The 18151-nt window shown below is 45.7% G+C and overlaps 1 protein-coding gene across 1 annotated transcript in view; it reads left to right on the forward strand.

The window, feature by feature from the left end:
• Positions 1-14011: 14011 nt before the first annotated feature.
• LOC147668193 (rho guanine nucleotide exchange factor 37-like) overlaps positions 14012-18151 on the forward strand; it is a gene marked incomplete at its 3' end in the record, with an annotated part of 239489 nt that continues 235349 nt past the window's right edge. Inside the window, exon 1 of the mRNA XM_086948714.1 lies at positions 14012-14231. The remainder of the gene's footprint in view (positions 14232-18151) is intronic.

An 18151-nucleotide genomic window follows, 5' to 3' on the forward strand; every position in this document is an offset into this window, starting at 1 on the left:
GTAGAGACAAGACGTTGCGAGGACTCATCCTGAGGAAGCCAGGGATTACGCTAGTACAACATCCTAATCATAGCGAGGTCGCATGAACTCTCAGCTGTCAGAGCCACAGCGATGGACCAAGCACTGAACAAGCCTTCAGGAAAACTTGAAGCTGTGAAGACAGAACGAGCAGATGCAGTGAGAACGCCGACACTAGGTCGCTACTCTAAGGAGACCCGAAGAAGAAGTCCCGGAAAGAAGTGTGGATACTGTGGGCATGAACCTCATGCTGCAAAAGACTGTCCAGCCCAAGGGAAGATATGCACACACTGTGGGATTCCAAATCATTTTGCGTCAGTATGTCGGAGACGCAATTATGCAAAAACTCCAAGGAGACCTCAGTCGATGACCAAGGCAGTGAGACAACTGTCTGTGAGTGACCCACCCCCTCCGGGAGGAGCATATCGCAGTCCAGGGACATTCCTACCGGCGGTACATGAATCATCAGACTCAGAAGATGAGGAGGTACATGTAATCTCGTTCGCACGGGAATTGAAATGACGTAGACGACCACAACCTACGTGTTTCGTCCAGTTGGGAGGCAATGAAGTCAAGGCGGTGATTGACACCGGGGCCACGGTAAATGTCATGGGTTTACCCCAGTTCAAAAAGTTGCGCCCTCGCCCGCCGGTGGTTCCCTCAAAAACTCGTATTTTCACCTATGGAGCAGACACTCCACTTCCCCTCAAAGGGAAGAACACAGTACCGATCAAAGCGGATGACCTGGAGGTGATGGCGACCATCCACATAATCGACAGGGAAGCTGACACCCTACCGAGCAGCCACACAGCTGAAGATTTGAAACTCATAGCTTTTGCCAATCGGATCCGAACCCATCAGGTTGATGAACTGCTGGATCAGTTCCCTGAACTCTTCAGGGGCCAAGGCTGCATCAAGTGTGAGCCCGTGAGGCTACATATTGACAAGACAATCACCCCCATTGCATTACGACACCGTCGTATCCCTTTTCATCTGAGACCAATAGTGGAGAAAGAATTAGAGAAACTAGAAAGCCAGGGTGTCATTGAAAAGGTGTCGGGACCTACCCCGTGGGTGTCCCCGATGGTAATAGTTGAAAAGCCTCTACAACCCGGAGCGATCCGTCTATGTATCGACATGCGCCTCCCTAACAAGGCCATCAGAAGGGAGCGCCACTTGACACCCACCATGGACGATATCATTGCAGACGTCAATGGCTCAAAATGGTTCTCCAAAATTGACTTAAATGCAGGCTACCATCAACTTCCCCTGGCAGAGGAGAGTCGTTTCATTACCACCTTCAGCAAGCATCTAGGACTTCGGCGCTACAAAAGGCTCAATTTCGGCATATCATCTGCAGCCGAGGTGTTCCAGAACACCATCAGAGAACTGCTCTCCGGCTTACCGGGCGTCATCAATGTCAGCGATGACATCCTGATACATTCCAAGACAGCAGTGGAACACCACAAACACCTCCGGGACACTTTGAAACAACTAAGTGCTCACGGGGCGACACTCCACAGAGAGAAGTGCAAATTCTTTCAGCCAACAATCGAATTCTTTGGATACATCTTCAGTCAAGAAGGCATACAAGTGGATCCCAGAAAATTGAGAGCCATCAAAGATACCCCAGCACCGAAATCCCCACGGAAATCCGGAGCTTCCTAGGTATGGCCACTTATTGTGGCCGGTTCATACCTGGTTTGGCCACCTGGAGTGAACCGCTACGTGCGCTGACCAAAACAGAAGCAGTTTGGCGGTGGGGAATCAAGGAAGAGGAAGCGTTCCAAGGAATCAAAGACGCACTGTTGGAAAAAGCCACCCTGGCCTACTTTGATACGGACAAACGAACAGAAGTATTGGTTGATGCCAGTCCCGTAGGCCTGGGAGCGGTACTCACACAGGAACAAGAGCCAGGACAATGGGTCGCACTGGCGTTTGCAAGCAAAGCCCTCACTCCAACGGAGACGAGGTATGCGCAAATTGAAAGAGAAGCACTCGCCATTAAATGGGTGTGCAGTCACTTCCACCTGTATCTGCGAGGACACCCATTTGTTATGGTCACTGACCATCAGCCACTGGTATCCCTTTTCAAGGGGACTGCACCACACACCCCTCCGCGCATTGAGAGATGGGCAATTCAGTTACAAACTTACGAAATGGAGGTGGTCTACAGGCCAGGCGCTAAAAATCCAGCTGATTTTTTGTCCCGCCACCCCGGGGAGCAAGACCAAGTGGGAGAAGATGAAACTGTGACGAATTCGCCCAGTGGGTAGCCCTAACCTCATGCCCAAAGAACATGACACTCGAAGACATCAAAGAGGCCGCCACTACTGATGCTGTGTATGCTCGGACACTAAAAGCGGTGCAGGAGGGATCCTGGGCGGAATATCTCCGTCACACCAATTCCTGGACTGTAGAAGATAAAGAAGCACTTACGAAAGTGTGGCGGATCCGACATGAGCTAAGTGCCACTGAGGACAACATACTCCTACGGGGATCCCGACTAGTCATCCCCCAAACTCTGCGACATTGGGTGATACAACTTGCCCATGGAGGGCACCAAGAGGTAACCAAGATGAAGACGAGGATAAGAGAGAAAATGTGGTTCATGGACCTAGATGAACTAGTCGAAGAACATGTGCGGGGTTGCATGCCGTGCCAACTGACAAGCGCCCCAGACAGGCCCCAGCCTGTTATCACAGAAGAAGCATGTGTGAAGCCCTGGACCAAGATAAGTGTCGATTTTGGAAGTATCCCTGGAGGTGGACATACCCTAGTAATCATCGATGCCTATTCAAAGTACCCGGTAGTGGAAATAGTGGCATCCACGGCTTTCAGCCACGTGAGCCCGGCACTTGAAAAAATCTTCGCAATGTTCGGGTATCCTCAGGAAGTACGCAGTGACAATGGCCCTCCTTTTCAAGGTACAGAGTTCGCCATATTCCTACAACAGAGGGGAATCCATCACCACCGCATCACCCCACAATGGCCCCAAGCCAATGGTGATGTGGAAAGGTTTATGCGCACCCTCATCAAAACTTTTCGCATTGCTCTGGTGGAACAAGCCGACCCAGAACACAGGTTACACGAATTCCTGCGTGAATACAGGAGCACCCCTCACTGCACCACCCAGAGAAGCCCATGGAGCCTCATGTTCCAGGGACCCCGAAGAGACCTCCTTCCTAGCAACCCGGGATGGACACCAACTCCAGCTCCTGTGGAAGACTCCAGGAAAGAAGAACACAGGGAAACCAACGAGCTAGCCACACTCGGAGAGCGAAGCCCAACAGGATAGAACCGGGAACACATATGATCATCAAGAACAGGCGGCAAGGAGGAAAATTCCAGACAAGTTTTGAGCCAGGCACCTGGACTGTAGCCTCAACCTCAGGAACCATGGTGACAGCACGGAAAGGAGAAGAAGAGGTGTCCCGGAACACCTCCTGGTTCAAAAAGATCACCCCAAGCGAAAACGTGGACCGCGCCCCGGGGCAAGGGAATGCTGAAGGAGAATGGGCAGCTGAGGGCGGAGACGAAATAGCTGAGGCTGAACAACAAGTGGATCAAGAGGAAGCAGGAGGCCCACAGATACCGGCGGCCATGGAAAACAGCATGAGCCAGGGCGCCCCAATCGGAGGATCCCGGTCGAGATATGGATTGCGGCCAAACCCGCGGCCTAGTCAAAGACTACGCCTGTTTGCTGAGAAGCTGATCTCTCATCACGAGACGTGCTAGCGACACCCTCAACATGCTAGAAACCTGGGAGACTCTGCATGTGTTGAACTGTTTGTTGCAGACTTTTTTCATTTAGAAAAAAAAAGTTATAGTTGGATAGGGATGTAATGTCCCCGCTCTAGTTGTTGGTGACACGTCACCCCTCACCCATCCTGACATCCGCAGGCCAGGCGTGGCCTGCGGGGAGAGAATAAAAGGAGGCGGCCCGCAAGGGGGCAGCACTCCCGACCCTGACCTAGTGTCCGTGTGCCCTTTGTTTCACCCCCTCACCTCACGACCATTTCTGTGCCATTTCTCCACTGAGTTCAAATTACAATCAACTTTATTGGTGATGTTTAGTGAAGCAGACCCCACTTCCGTTCATATTCAGAGTGCTCTTGTGCATTCTTAATATCTGGTCACTTTTGACAAGAAGCTCTCTTGATCCCATGTGGTGGACTGTCATAAAAAGAGCCAAATTAAATGGCAGTGCTGAGAACAGGTAAACAACGGCCCAAATCAAGCACTGGATTATTAAGCAAATGGTCCTTTTTGTGATTGGTTGATATCTAGCTTTATTCTTCAATACTGAAGTTTGGCAGCTGCTCCATGGTATCTGCTGATTTCCTTTTGGTACTGGTAGAAAACTGGCTATGTGTTGACGGCAATCATAATGAAGACAGGCATTTGCCATTGTGTGCTATTTTCATGCATATCGTTGAGCTTACTTCACATCAAAGTGACTCAGCTGGTTAGATCGACTCTGAATCAAAAATATTTATTAATGAGACCCACTATCTGCTGTGTCAGTAAACAAAAGCAGGTTAATGACAAGCTTCGTACAGGCCAGCAGGTCATCAACCTTGTTGCAAAATTGTAAAACACTTTCACTCCTCTGAAAGCAGCAAAAATAAAAATTCTGAGAAATTGCAAAAATGTAAACATCAAATTAATATTCATGTACAAAATAATAATTGGCACTATAATTTCAAGCAAATCGTTTGAAATACATTTGACAGATCTACACATGTAAGATAAGCACAAAGTGCTTGATTCTCATACAAAGTGTTAAAACTGCACCTACAGGTCGATGTTCTAACATGCGTGCAACACATACAAGCACATGGGCGTGGAAGTATGTGGGATGTGGGGGATATATCCCCACTAGATTTTGGGGTCGATTCCGATGTCGGACAGAAGGGGTCCGAATCGGATTCGGTTTTGCCGAAACTGATTTGGAGCCCTTTTTTCCGACCTGTACATGTTCCCAGTTCGGAACGACCAAGTACGATGCCTGGAAACTGTTAGGGATGACTGAATCGGTTCCTAAAGGCATGCGGTCAGGTCCAGCCTTTACGGAGGCGATTCGTACAGCTCTATGGGCTTGGTTTCCGAATGAGCGAGAACGATAACCGATTCGGACAGCCTTTCCAATTCGGTTTGCCTGGAATTAAAAGGCTGCCGGAATCAGTCTTTGGGGTCCCGCAGGCCCCCCTTCATCCTGGGCCCTCTGAAACAGGCCTGTGTGTGTACCTATAGGTCCTCCCTTCCCAACCATGCCCAGTGTGGCAGGCACCATGGGGTGCTCACTGCTCACTACAGGTTGCACGATTTTCCTCAGCCACCCCTTTCTTCAATGGGAGCCTGTGTTCGCGTTCTGAAAACAGGCCTCTCTTGAAGTCAATGGGAGTCCGACCGAATCGTATCTAGATGCCTACAGATGCATCACACTCACTCGGTCGGACCTCCCCGATCTGAGTTGTATTGAAAGCATTCCGGAACCGATTTGGTCGGTATGCTTTCTGAACGAGATCGGAATCGGGCCCTTTGGCTTCAAAGTCAAGCTTCACTCTGCCTCTGTTTGAAATTCTGTGTTGTTCAGCAGTGCAGGCCCTTTTTAAACTTCATTCATTTTTCAGTTCATTAAAAAGCATGGGGACTGAAAAACAAATTAATTTTAAACTAGGGTTGCTGACTTAGGCATGCCTCTTTTCATGAAGCCAGGTGTTCAGCACCCATTGCACTAACAGGGCTTCAGAACCTCTGCCCCACCCCGGTTGAGTACTGTAGCCCAGGCTGCTGCAAAGACTTGGTGGGGACATATAAACAGGGGAGAATGGCTTCATTTTCATGTAAAGTGTGTTGGGCCAACTTCTTACCATTGATTACCCCTTCCCTGCTCATGACGAGCTCGGCTCGTCATGAGGCACACTGGAGCTGTGCTTATGACGAGCTGAGCTCGTCATGAATAAAGAAGAATAGCAATTTCCAGCACAGGATGGGAATTGCCTTAGCAGCCAAGGTGTTAACCAAAGAATCTTTCTTTGTCGACTTAGAGGTAAAGGGAGTCAGCATTAGTTAAGCAATCTAATTAACAGGGGAATCCATTTGGCTACACAATGCGGAATAAGAATCAGAAAATAAAGTAAAGAATCTTTTTACAATTTAACAGTCAAGTTAATGTAAATGAATCTCAAGGCAATGCTTTAAAGATACAGAATAACACAGGATATTTATTTATTACTTACATTTATATGGAGCAACAGCTACCCTGAGTGTTTCCCGGCGCCTTGGATCTGGGTTTTGCTCGGTAAGATGGAAGGTTTATGAAGGAATGTGGAGTTTATTGGTTAAATAGCCATGCTTTAATGCCCTTCCGGAATTGGGTGTAACTTGGCTCAAGACGTAGTTTGAGCGGAAGTGAGTTCCACAGAACTGGGGCCAAGTAGGGGAAGGAGCGTCCGCCCAATCGTGCCCGTTTGAACCTAGGGACAGCAAATTTTGCCTGATGCATTGACCGAAGGTTACCGGAGGGTACATATTTATGCGCCCGCTTACATAAATAAGCAGGAGCCTCCCCTGTGCTATTTTCTGAACATATAACACAGAGCTTTGAATTTAATTCTGTTGGCTATCTTCAGCAAATATAGTTTCTTAAGATGATCCGCAACACTCATTCGCCCGGGAAGGTGGAGAAGCAGCCTTGCGGCCGCGTTTTGAATGACCTGGAGACGGTTAGTGATATCTTTGTTGGCTCCTAGATATAGGACATTCCCATAATCTAGTTGTGAGCCAATGAGGGCCTGTAGGACTGTTCTCTGTGCCCCTTCTGGAAGTTGCCATAGAATTTTCCTCAACCATTTGAGGATGGCGAAACAAGTTGAGGCCGTTTAGCTGTTTGCAGATGCATGGATAGTTTGTCATCGATTAACACCCCAAGGTTGCGTGCGGATTGTACTGCTACCGGGGTAGGACCCATTTCCGTCAACCAGTGGGTAGGACCCCAGAGTTCCTTATGTTCCCCGAAAATAATAAGCTCAGTTTTTTCCCCGTTCAGTTTAAATTTCTTGGTATGCAACTAGTCTGACATTCTCAAAAGCCCACAATGGAGGGAGGAGGTGGTGGATTTTTTCGGTGGCTGATAGGGAGAACACTAATTGTGTGTCATCCGCATAGGAGTAAATAGTGAGACACATTTCCTCTGCTATTTTAGCCAGTGGGGTAACACAAATATTAAGGTGCAGTGGACTCAATGTTGAGCCCTGGGGTACCCCATAAAGGGAGGTCAGGACATCGGAGACTTTGTTTTTGGAAAAGACCTGGAAAGTCCGGAGAGAGAGGAATTGTTCCAAACACTCCAGTGCTTTCCCTCTTACCCCTATGTCCTCTAGGGCCTGAGTCAAGGTTTTGTGGGCGATGGTGTCAAAAGCAGCAATTAAATCTAGAAGAATGAGTGGCACCGTGCCACCATTGTCCAATACCTGACGGATAGCTTCTATTACCCCTAGTAGGGTGGACTCAGTAGAGTGACCCCTTCTGAAACCCGACTGGGAGGGGTGTAGTAACTTGTTGCTATTAACAAAGTCCGGTAGCTGTTAACATGTTTTTCCAGGACTTTGGAAAATATTGGCAGGAGCGATACTGTGCGAAAGTTAGAGAAGACCTCCGGGTCTCCGTTCGCCTTTTTCAGCAGAGGTACTACCATAGCACGCTTCCAGTCTTTGGGTACAACTGCTTCAGTTAGGGAAGCATTTAACAATGTTCTAATTATATCCAAAATGTATGGATCCAACTGTTTCAAGATGCGGCTGGCATTGGGTCCAAAGTTGAGCCTGATGTGATGCTGCTTAGTACTTCCATGAAGGTAGTGGTGTCTAGTGGTTGCCAGGCAGTGAGAAAGTGCTCATAAGTGTTATCCCTTTCGTCAAACTCTTTAAGAATGGGGGTCACCAACGGGATGGCAGTAACGTCGCAACCTTCATTGAAGTTTGAGTAGATCTTAGCTATTTTCTCATTAAAGTAGTTTGCAATGAGATTGCATTGTGTGGTAGACAATGTAGGGGGTTCAGGTTGGAGTGCAGCTCCTGCTAGGTCCTTTAAAACTTTGAATAGGGTGCTGGGGTTACATTGTGCTTCTAAAATAAGGTTTTTAGTATGGTCTCCCTTTGCTATTTTGCAAGACAAGTGGTAAGCATTAAGCGCTTACTTATATACTTCCTTGCTGGCTGTGCCATAGTTTCTTTTCCAACCTCCTAAAGATGTTTTGGCACATCAGCATGAGACAAACAGGAAGTTCCATCACAGCAATAACGAAAATTAACAATAGGATTTGATGTTCAGAGAAGCATCTCCGATCCTCTCTCCTAAACATGAGTAATGTCTATAGCCATCTAATTTAGAGTCTAAACCATCAAGGGTGATTAGGTCTAAAACAGTCTCAAAAAGTTGGGAAAATGAAGAAAAAGAGAAAAATGTGGGAATGTGTCAGCATAGCAGAAGGTCAATCAAGAGTCGTCTAGGGGTACGAAAATGTGTTAGCCTAAGCCACACTCAGCAAAGAATCAAAGGGAAAACATAGAGGTCTAAACCTCTGCATTCCAAATGAATAGTGGCACACTCAATCAGTGAGAATACAAGTTAATACCACACAAATCTTCTGAGTGATGCCTCTTGTTCATGCCATCAAGACTTCCATTGCCCTTTCCATTTTCACATTGTGAGCTGCAACATTGACAGATTCTCCCAGACCAGACCTGTGAACGATATCGACCTCAGGTACCCTACAACTCTTGATGCATAACTGAATAGGGATTGTTAGTTAACACTCAGGCTCTCCTTGTTCCTATCAAAGCCCTCTTCTTAGACTCTCTATCACTACTACAGTGTTACATCTATTCTCAAACTAACAAACCATATGAACCTACCTGAGAGAAAAAGAACGCAAGCTGAAATGGAAAAGCAGCATTTTATGCAGAAAGAAATAAAGGTGTACTTAAGTCAACTTTAATCGCATGAGTCAATGGTGCACATTTAATATGTGTTCATATTTGCACATACAACTACAAACAAATGAAAGATGTCAGTACATACATTCAAATTTAGATTCATGTTGCACTTTAAGTAAATGCAATATAGCTTGGAATACATGAACATAAATGTAAGTGTCAACTATATTCTAAAGGCAAATGTGAAAACATTAGCGCATATGTTTACATACATCTTTCTTGTTTCTGTAGTAAATACATTTAAATAGTGTGAGGATGGTTTATCAGGATCCTAAAGACTATATTTCATATTAATAAGGTTAAGGTGCACAATGTATAGATTCAGATACACGTAAATAGTGCACTTCTGGCATATGAAAGGAAAAAGTTAAAATTACTCTGACGCTCCCCATTGACAAATACACTGCAGTTGTGAATTGTCACACTCTTTACCGCTGTAAATGGGACAATACTGATAATTACTAAATTAGTCTTTTTACCCAATCACACGTGACACTCAGAGACTGTAAAAAATCTATTTTTATTTTTGTTTTATCAATAATCTTTTTAAAGTTTTAATTTGTCTTTTGTTCATATTATTTATTCAAAGAACAATTAGACATGAATTCACATGAACCACATAACAATATTTCACACATATATACAGGACGAATCAAGTATCAAAACCAGTCATGGGAAAGGACAAACAGACGACAATACTACAAGACCTAATACCGTCTGCGATCTACAATTTATCTGGTCGTTCCCTTTCAGAGGCAGAACACACGATCCTGGAAAAAGGACTCACATTTGTCTCGACTAAAAAATTAAATTTCGTAAAAATGAAAACAGAGGTCATTGAATTTTGCAAAAAAGTGAGACTCAAGTCCTTCTTTTTGGAAAATTAATTTTCTCCAAATCTTAAAACCACAGGTCTTAGAGAGAAATCCACTTTTTGCCCTCCAGCGAACAAAGTCCCAAAGGACATAAGAACATTGGAACGTACTGTTTTATCTGCCATCTCACATATAGAAGGAAGAAAAGACTTTGTGAATCACAACATCTCGAAAATTGAAAGAGAACCTATATCTTCACTTAAGTCTGACAATTCAATAATAATAAAACCAGAGGACAAGGGGGGCTCTACAGTGGTAATGAGCACCTCTAATTATAAAATAAGTCTTAAGACAGCTGCAGGACATACACTGTTACTGGAAAATCGAGAAGGATCCAACCCTGGCAATTCAAGGCCAATTGATGTTGCTTCTCAAAGAGGCTTTAGACCGAGGCATAATCGAACCAAAGGAGTTTTGTTTTCTAAACAAAAAATATCCAAGGATCCCTCTCCTATATGTTCTTCCTAAATCCACAAACATGAAACTCACCCTCCTGGCTGTCCAATTGTATCCGGCTGTGGATCCATGCAAGAGCCTATATCATAAGTATGTGGATTTCTTTTTTAAGCCCCTCCTATCTCCAGGACACCACTGACTTTATAAACAAAATGGAAACCCAAGAATTCTCACCAAGTTACCAACTCTTGGTCACCCTTGATGTGTTTTTTTTATATACCCAGATACCCCAAGAAGATGGGTTAAGTGCTATTGAAACATTTCAAGAACTCAGGCCAAGACCATTTAGAGTTTCCAGTGAGTTTGTACTGCAATTAGCGAGCTTCATACTTAAAAAGAATTATTTTAAGTCAGGAAAAGGGACTACTATAGATTCATTTACAACACCAATCCTTTCTCTGTCCAAATTACCAACTGGGTAGGGTTTATTAACAATGTTTTTCTAATATAGAACGGAGTGGCGACCAACCGAGTAGCATTTCATGCCTGTTTGAATGATCGTACCCAAGACATCAAATTCAGTCTAAACTACAGTCCCAGCAGGATGACGTTTTTGGATGTGGAGATTTATGTGTCAGAGGGTATACTCATACAACTTTACACAAAAAAACAACTGATAGAAACCAGTGTCTGATTGAAGACGTCCGGTATAGGTGGGTCTTGGAGACCGAGGGCAGGCGTTGTGTGAAGGATGCCCCGGGGCTCGGCTATAAATATATGCCGGGACTAGAGGTCCAACGGGATCCTTAGTGGGGGGGCAAACCTTGTCTGCGTCAATCCGGTTGTGTGCATTGGCATAAGGCACCCAAACGTGCGCCAGCCCAGGGAGAGACAAAACCAGAATATTAGCTTAATCAATATAGTGGTGCTCTACTCTCTCCTATTGACTCTGGGAAGCAACATTGGTTGCTGTGTTGCATCGTATCAAAAGTTACAAATTTACCCGCCAGTTTTTAATTGATAATGATGCTTTAATAATATTTTTACTTCCACATATTAATTTTATAACTAGAGGAAACCTTTCCAGGACTGGATGGCAACAACCTAAGATTACCTTTCAAAAACAGAAAAAAGCTTTAACGCCAGGAAGTTACAAATAATAATGAAATTAAAGCCTATACTGGCTCTAAAGAAGCCTGTACATTTGCTTATAAACTAAACATCTCCCAAACTTATCTTGTTCTGCATATTGCACTACTATGAATTTCGGTGCAACATTTCTTGTTTTTTCAAGCATCTCACATACTGTGGTGCTGTGTCACACACAACAAGCTTTTCACATTTGTACGTATTCGTCACACACAAGTACATTGCCTATTATTTTTGCAAACATGTTGCAAACACACCCACAGCATCTTGTTTTGAGAACATCTCATATACTTGGCTTCATGTATCTTTTTCTTTCTGGATTTATGAAGACTCCTTGTAGCAAGAAAGAATGTTTTCTGATTAGGACAGTTGCATTTTGAGGTTTCGGAATGGATGTTGCTAAGAAGATTTTCTTAATTCTTCCTTTTTTCCTTCCCAAAATTGTTTGCTTGCTGCAGGAAGATGCAAGATTCATGTTTTCTGCCTATTTTCCAATTAGTTTGCACAGTGAAAATAATAATAAAGCAAAAGGGGGGTGGGAGCACACCGCCTCACAGCAAAGCACAGTTCGCCCCGCATTATGGTGAATGCAGTTCGCAATCAGAGCCCACTTGAATATTAGTAGCAGTATTTCACCAAAGTTGTTGCAGGTATTGCTGTTCATCTCTAGACACGTGTTTCTGTATGTTCTCCTTCATCGGTAGAAATCAAAAACTAATTTTATCACGGGTTGCTGAGAATGCTGCCACAGTCCTCTGTTCTCAGAGCCTCTCACAGGCGCTCAAGTGCATCTCCAAAAGCTTGTTGGCTCACTGGCTCAAGGGATCCTTTTTAAACTGAAGGGAGATGGGAGCAGACTGCCTTACATCCCATCACAGTTTGCCCCTTTACATTATAGTGAATGCTTTTCACAATTAGCACTTACTTCAATCTTAACTGTCATTTTTCACGAAAGTTGGTGCCGATAGTGCTGTACATCTCTAGACATGTTTCTGAATTTCATCCTTCATCAGTAGAGATCAAAAAAAACGATTTCATCTGGAGTTGTTGGAAATGCTGCCAAAGTCTTCACAAGTCTCAGTAACACTCCCAGCAGTAGTCTGAGGTCAAATGTGTGGCCAGTCCCTTAGCAAGACTTAGTGGCTGTGCATATCTGCCATCCAACAGAGATTAATCCTCAGGGTGAGATATGATTTGACCAACATCACTTGCCAACCCTCGGTGCACCTAGAAGTGCCACTCCGTAATAAGTAAACCGAGGGCATGATCAGATTTGCCACCCATCACTTAGCAATATTAACGGTTAGTTCAGCAATGCCACCCATCTTTTGGCAATCAGACTGGGTGCTAAAGGAGAATCTCATGTGAGCAAGAGTTAACATGGGCAAAGCAACAGCTAGAGTAACTGTGTGGTAGCCCTGCCCCCAATACTACACCTTGTGCGTTTTTTTTTACATTTGCCCTTTATCTTTTCTCCACGTAATGTGGATGGTGACTCGGATAGCTAATTATCCCCCTCCAAGGAGACGCCTAGGATTGTATGGGTATTAACGCTCCACTCTTTTGTTTACCTCAAATGTTATCTGCTCTGCAAACATGTAAAGATTAAGAGTAATTGAAGGTGGAATCCATCTCTCCATCCCTTTGTATGTCTGTGAAAAGCACCCCCCGCCTCTGTGTGTGCTGTCTGAATGTATGTGTGCTTTGCTGGGCTGTATGTGTCCTTGAAGCGCTTCATGTGTGTTGAGTGTGCATGTTTCCGTGCGTTTGTTTGTATCGATAGGTGAGTATATGTCCTTTAGTATGTGTTCATGTGCAGCCCTGTCTTTTGGTCTGTGTGAATAGGTGGTGTCTGTAAGCTAGGGTAGGTACTTCAACGTCAGGTAGTGTGAGAGTGGGTGCCTGTGTGTTTGTGCATGCATGTTTATATACGTCACCATGTTGTTATATGCAGACATATGTTTTCTATGTCAATATGAGTAAGGATGTTGTGTATTTCTGTGTCCATGTGTTCGGCAAAGGCAAACTATTTATACCTATAGGGCCAGATGTATCAAAGGGTTTTGTCCATTCTGTGTCTATGGGGAAATGTATTGATACATATGGCCATAATGTGTTTACACAGTACAAATAGGACAGTCAGGCGATTTTTAGGTGGTGCTTGCTGCCACAATGCCGTGGCTCTGTAGCCTCGGATATTGTTGCGTGTTAACGGCGTTACTCTTTCGCAGTCCAGTGGTACAAATGTGGGGAACCTCGGAATGATGAAAGGATGATTTTGCTCTGCCGGTATTCGAGACTATGACTTGCATGTTTTATAGTCAGATCAGATCCCTGGCACCATTGACTATAAAGGGTTAAATGATGTATTCCCGTCAGCGACCCTGCTACCCCTCACCTAGCTCAGCCTGCCCTCTCTCTCACAGCAGCGCACGCGGCCATCACCTGCCCCATCAGTGCATTAGTTCTTAGCTGGACGGTGAGCGCACCTGCTGGCGCCTCCTCGTCAGTATCTCTGCCCACAGTGCTGACGTCACCTCACGAGCCTCTGGGCTCCCTCCCTCTCCGCGCGACAGACGGGGTCAGAGAGTGACAGGCGCAGCAGCAGCACCGGGTGGCACGGGCCGCCGCCCCCACCCCGCAACGGGAGGCGCGTGAGCTCCGGCAGAGGCGGGGTCCAGAGGCGCGCGGCGGCCGGCCCTGCTCCTGCACCGCTGCGGCGGCCCAGGTCAGAGGATTTATCAAGGAAGAGACGGCGGCTGGACTAGGAGCCGGACAGCACCACCTGAAGGTAAGCAGGAGATGACGGGCTCACAGCCTGCTGTGAGCCCGCGCCGCCCTGCTCACAGCAGGTTGTTTTCAGGGAATGGCCGTGTTGTTGCCGGGTGGATGCCGCGGTGGGATGCCCGTGCTGGAGCTGCGCACGGAAGGTCGGCGGCACGGTTACCAATATTCATGTCAGGGAGCGTGGCCGTGCGCCCTAAACGTGGAGCTTTGGGGGACAGAAAATTACCACATTCCATTAGAACACGCCCATAAATACGCCCCACGTGTGAAGCCTGGACGCAGCTGTATTTCATTTATGCAAATTATGGTGTGTCATTTATTGTATACTCGGGCAAATGATCAAGCACTCACGTGCCACATTTACAAAGAAATGTTGTTTTATAGGTACTGCTCGTTCTCCATGGTTGAAGATAAAATAACCGAGGCAGTGATTTCCTAGGATCAAACAATTTGGTTGAGTGGAGAAGCAGATATGATGCCTCAGTTCCCCTAGCGTCGCAGCTAACAATTAAGAACACACCAACGGCGTCAGTCAGTGAAAGAAGGAGGCTATTGTTGCCCTCCTCCTGTTCACCTGGTGCTGTCGCCCTGTTTTTTTACGACTGGTCCAGGCATTATTGCGGTGCCAAAACACCTGCGCAGGCAGTACTGCTGCTGTGAGACTCTGTTCACCTGTTGTGAGGAGTAGGGCATGCATCACACTGATCCTTTACTGATTGGGGTAGGGTATCGGATTGGTAAAGAGGACACTCGCCTAGGGCAATGGGCTGGTATCCGGGTTCCAGCTGTGGACCGTTTTATGGGCCAGCGTGGTGGCCGTTTTGGGCTGTGTCTGTGCTGTTAAGATGCCACCATCGGCCCAATGGGGGCTAGAGTGGCATGAGAGGAGGCAGATGAGCTTCTATTACCTCCCTTAATGTATGGTGATTGCTTGAGGGCAGGGGGCCTGAGCAGAAGTGGCCTCACTAATATTCAGGTGTGGTTCACCATTGTGAATGAATCCGTAAACAAACAGTCTCGGCAACATCTGCTTATTTTAAAAAATCTCGGAGAAGTTAAGAAAACATGCCTCTTTTATAGAACTACCCTCCTCTTTTTATAATACTTAAAAAAACACTGAAGCAGCTTTTGAAAAAAGATACAATGCGCAGATGTGGGCCACTTTTCTTAAAGGCAATTTTTGATCCCAATCCAAACCCGAGAGGTGCGGTAATGCTGCTGCCCTGTCTCCCTGTTTCTGTAACAGCATGGTGCAGGCAGCACTGTTGTCGCAGTATTTCTGGATGGCCACAATAGGCACAGCCGAGGCTGTCCCCGTATGTGTAGCTGCTGTAGATTGTACTCATGCCCTCGGTGCTGGATTCTTCCTTTGCACCCGCTTCAAGTAGCTCTGCTCTGTCACCCTGTTTTTCTGCGCACCTGCAGCATGTAATCCTGCTGCTGTCACGTGGAGCCGTCTCTTTTGTTTATGTAGAAATCGGCGCCTCCAGCATTAAATGTGCACTGTTCCCCACGCGACGGCAGTGGAAAGTTGTCATCGTTACTTAGCATACAGTACATGTGGAACTGCTTCCACTCTCTGCCTGGTGCATACATTGGCGCTACTGCTACATTTTTCTCCCTTGTGGTGCTCGGATCAGCTGCTGTGACCTAAAATGACGCGTATTGTTTACTGAATGAGTAGCGATCATTAAAACACACTCGTTATCTGAATTGAAAATGTGTCATTAGGTATTTACCAGGAGAGACACACCTCTCCCTTACGCCAGTGTTTAAAGTTTAAAATTCTAGAAACCATAAACAAGTGCCCGAAGCATCCAAACAAACTGGAGCTGAGGGTAACGTTTTCGAAGGCTGAACTCCGTTATATCCAACTGTGCTGAGAACATCTGGTATTTCCTGAAAAGTCTGTGTTTTTTTTTTGCATACTGCATTTAGCAGGAATTGAAGGCGTGGTGCCTATTTGAAGGGCCGTGTTACAGACAGGGGCGCTTTAAATCCTCCCTCGCGAGCTTCCCTCAGAGTTCACCACAGGAGCAGGGCAAGGACCTTCCATGTCCTTTCAGAAACTTCATACACAGCCTAGGGCTCGAATGGAACCTTAATATTCCTTCTGCAAGGCCAGAAATCTGTGGTTGGTTATTAAAATCGGTGTATTTGTATGGGGGAGGTGTGATAATCTGGCGTGCCAGATGATCAGGCTGCTGTAATGCAACAAGTGCAGTGACACCAGGTAAAAGAGGCCCACTTAAATCATTCCTTAATCCCAATAATAAAATTATGCCATAAGAACATTTTTACTGTGGCTTCGTGTAGATCAGAAGCATGTGTTTGTGGTTTGGGGGTCGAAAGGCACTGGTTTGGCTCTACCGTGAGATAGATAAGCATGAGTGGGGATTTTGATGGGGGTTATTTTTTTTTTGGTTAAAAAGCTTTATTGAAAAAAATAGAAGCAGAGGTAGGACTTTTTTTGTACAAAAATGACATAAGAAAGAGCAAAAAAGTAACAAACAGAATATACATTATAAAGGAATACACATCTCAAGGTATATAGCAGTGATAGACTACTCTGTTGCAAAGTGTTGGAAATAATTTGAGATGGGTGATACTGACAATTGTCTCTAAGGAAGGGCACTGTAGGTTGTTGAATAGGGACTTAAAGGTGAATGAAATAAATCTTTCCTTGAGTCCAGGGCATAAGTCCTTAAAAAGGAAGTGGGGGAACGCTGACGTCACAACAGGAAGTGATGTCACGAAAGGTGGGTTGCACCATCAGACTCATTGCCTCCCCTCGCTCACCCCTTAGATGCGATTGCATCAGAGAAGCCAGCGCGTGAGTAGCATTCTGAATGGGCTCCGATCTTGCCCCAGAGAGTGAATGTGTTGCTCCATTTGCTCCTGTTATCGAGCTCCCGGTAAAATACGTGGGGGGACACCGTCCACCCGCATGGTACCCCGACTCGAGCCCTGCTTGAGTCTTATTGAAGTGTGAGATGAAATATCAGTGCATGTCAAAGATGACCTCCAAATGCGTTCTAAGTGGACACTCTATTCAGTTTCTTATCAAGGAACTATTTTAGGCCCTTTTCCTTTCTCCCTCATTTGAGCTCAAAAGCCAAAACTTTGGTTTTCTTATTGTTTATTTCTAGGCCTTGATTAGTTTTGTAGCCTAACAATGTCATTATTGCTCTTTGTAGGCCTATGGATGACAATATCATCCCTGCAAGGTAAATAACCCTGGGCAGTCACAGAGTTTGCAGAGTTTTCTGCACTTCGCCCTCTGCGAAGCACATAGAGTTCCCCAAGATTCTGCTCCGCGAAGCAGAGTTTTTTTCCTTGCTCACAATCGTCAGCATCAAGTTGGCGTGCGCGAGCGAGGAAAATCCACCTTCTGGCGAGATATTTCCTTGCTCGTGCTCATCAAGGTCTAGTTGGCGAGCGAGGAAAATCAACCTCCAGATGAGATTTCTCAATGCGGGGGGTCTGATTTCTCAATGCGAGTGGTCATGGCAGGTCGTGACCACTTGCGTTGAGAAACCTTCTCTTCGAGTTGAGAAAGCTGTCGCTTGAGTAGAAATTTTACTTGAGAAGCAGAAAGGAAGCTGTGCCCTCTTGCACAGCGCATGGTGGCGTTTTCTATGATTTTACAATGCGGGACAAACACCCATCGCTCAAAACCACAGCGAACGACATAACCTTAACGCACTTTGCCACTCGCGGAGCTCCGAGTAGCGCAGTGGAGTTTTTTGTCACTTCGTGAAGTTCCGCATAGCGGAACTCCGCCCAGGCTTAATTGTAAACTGGTTATTGACTTAAAAGCTAATCATTGAGGATGTGAATTAGCCTTCCAACGCTTTGTTGAGATCCTTCATGTAGAGGTTGAATATGAAGGATGCTAACAGGCATCCTTAATTTGGACTGTCT

The sequence above is a fragment of the Lissotriton vulgaris genome, unplaced genomic scaffold (assembly GCF_964263255.1).
Source record: "Lissotriton vulgaris unplaced genomic scaffold, aLisVul1.2 SCAFFOLD_2172, whole genome shotgun sequence".
Taxonomy (NCBI): Eukaryota; Metazoa; Chordata; class Amphibia; order Caudata; family Salamandridae; genus Lissotriton; species Lissotriton vulgaris.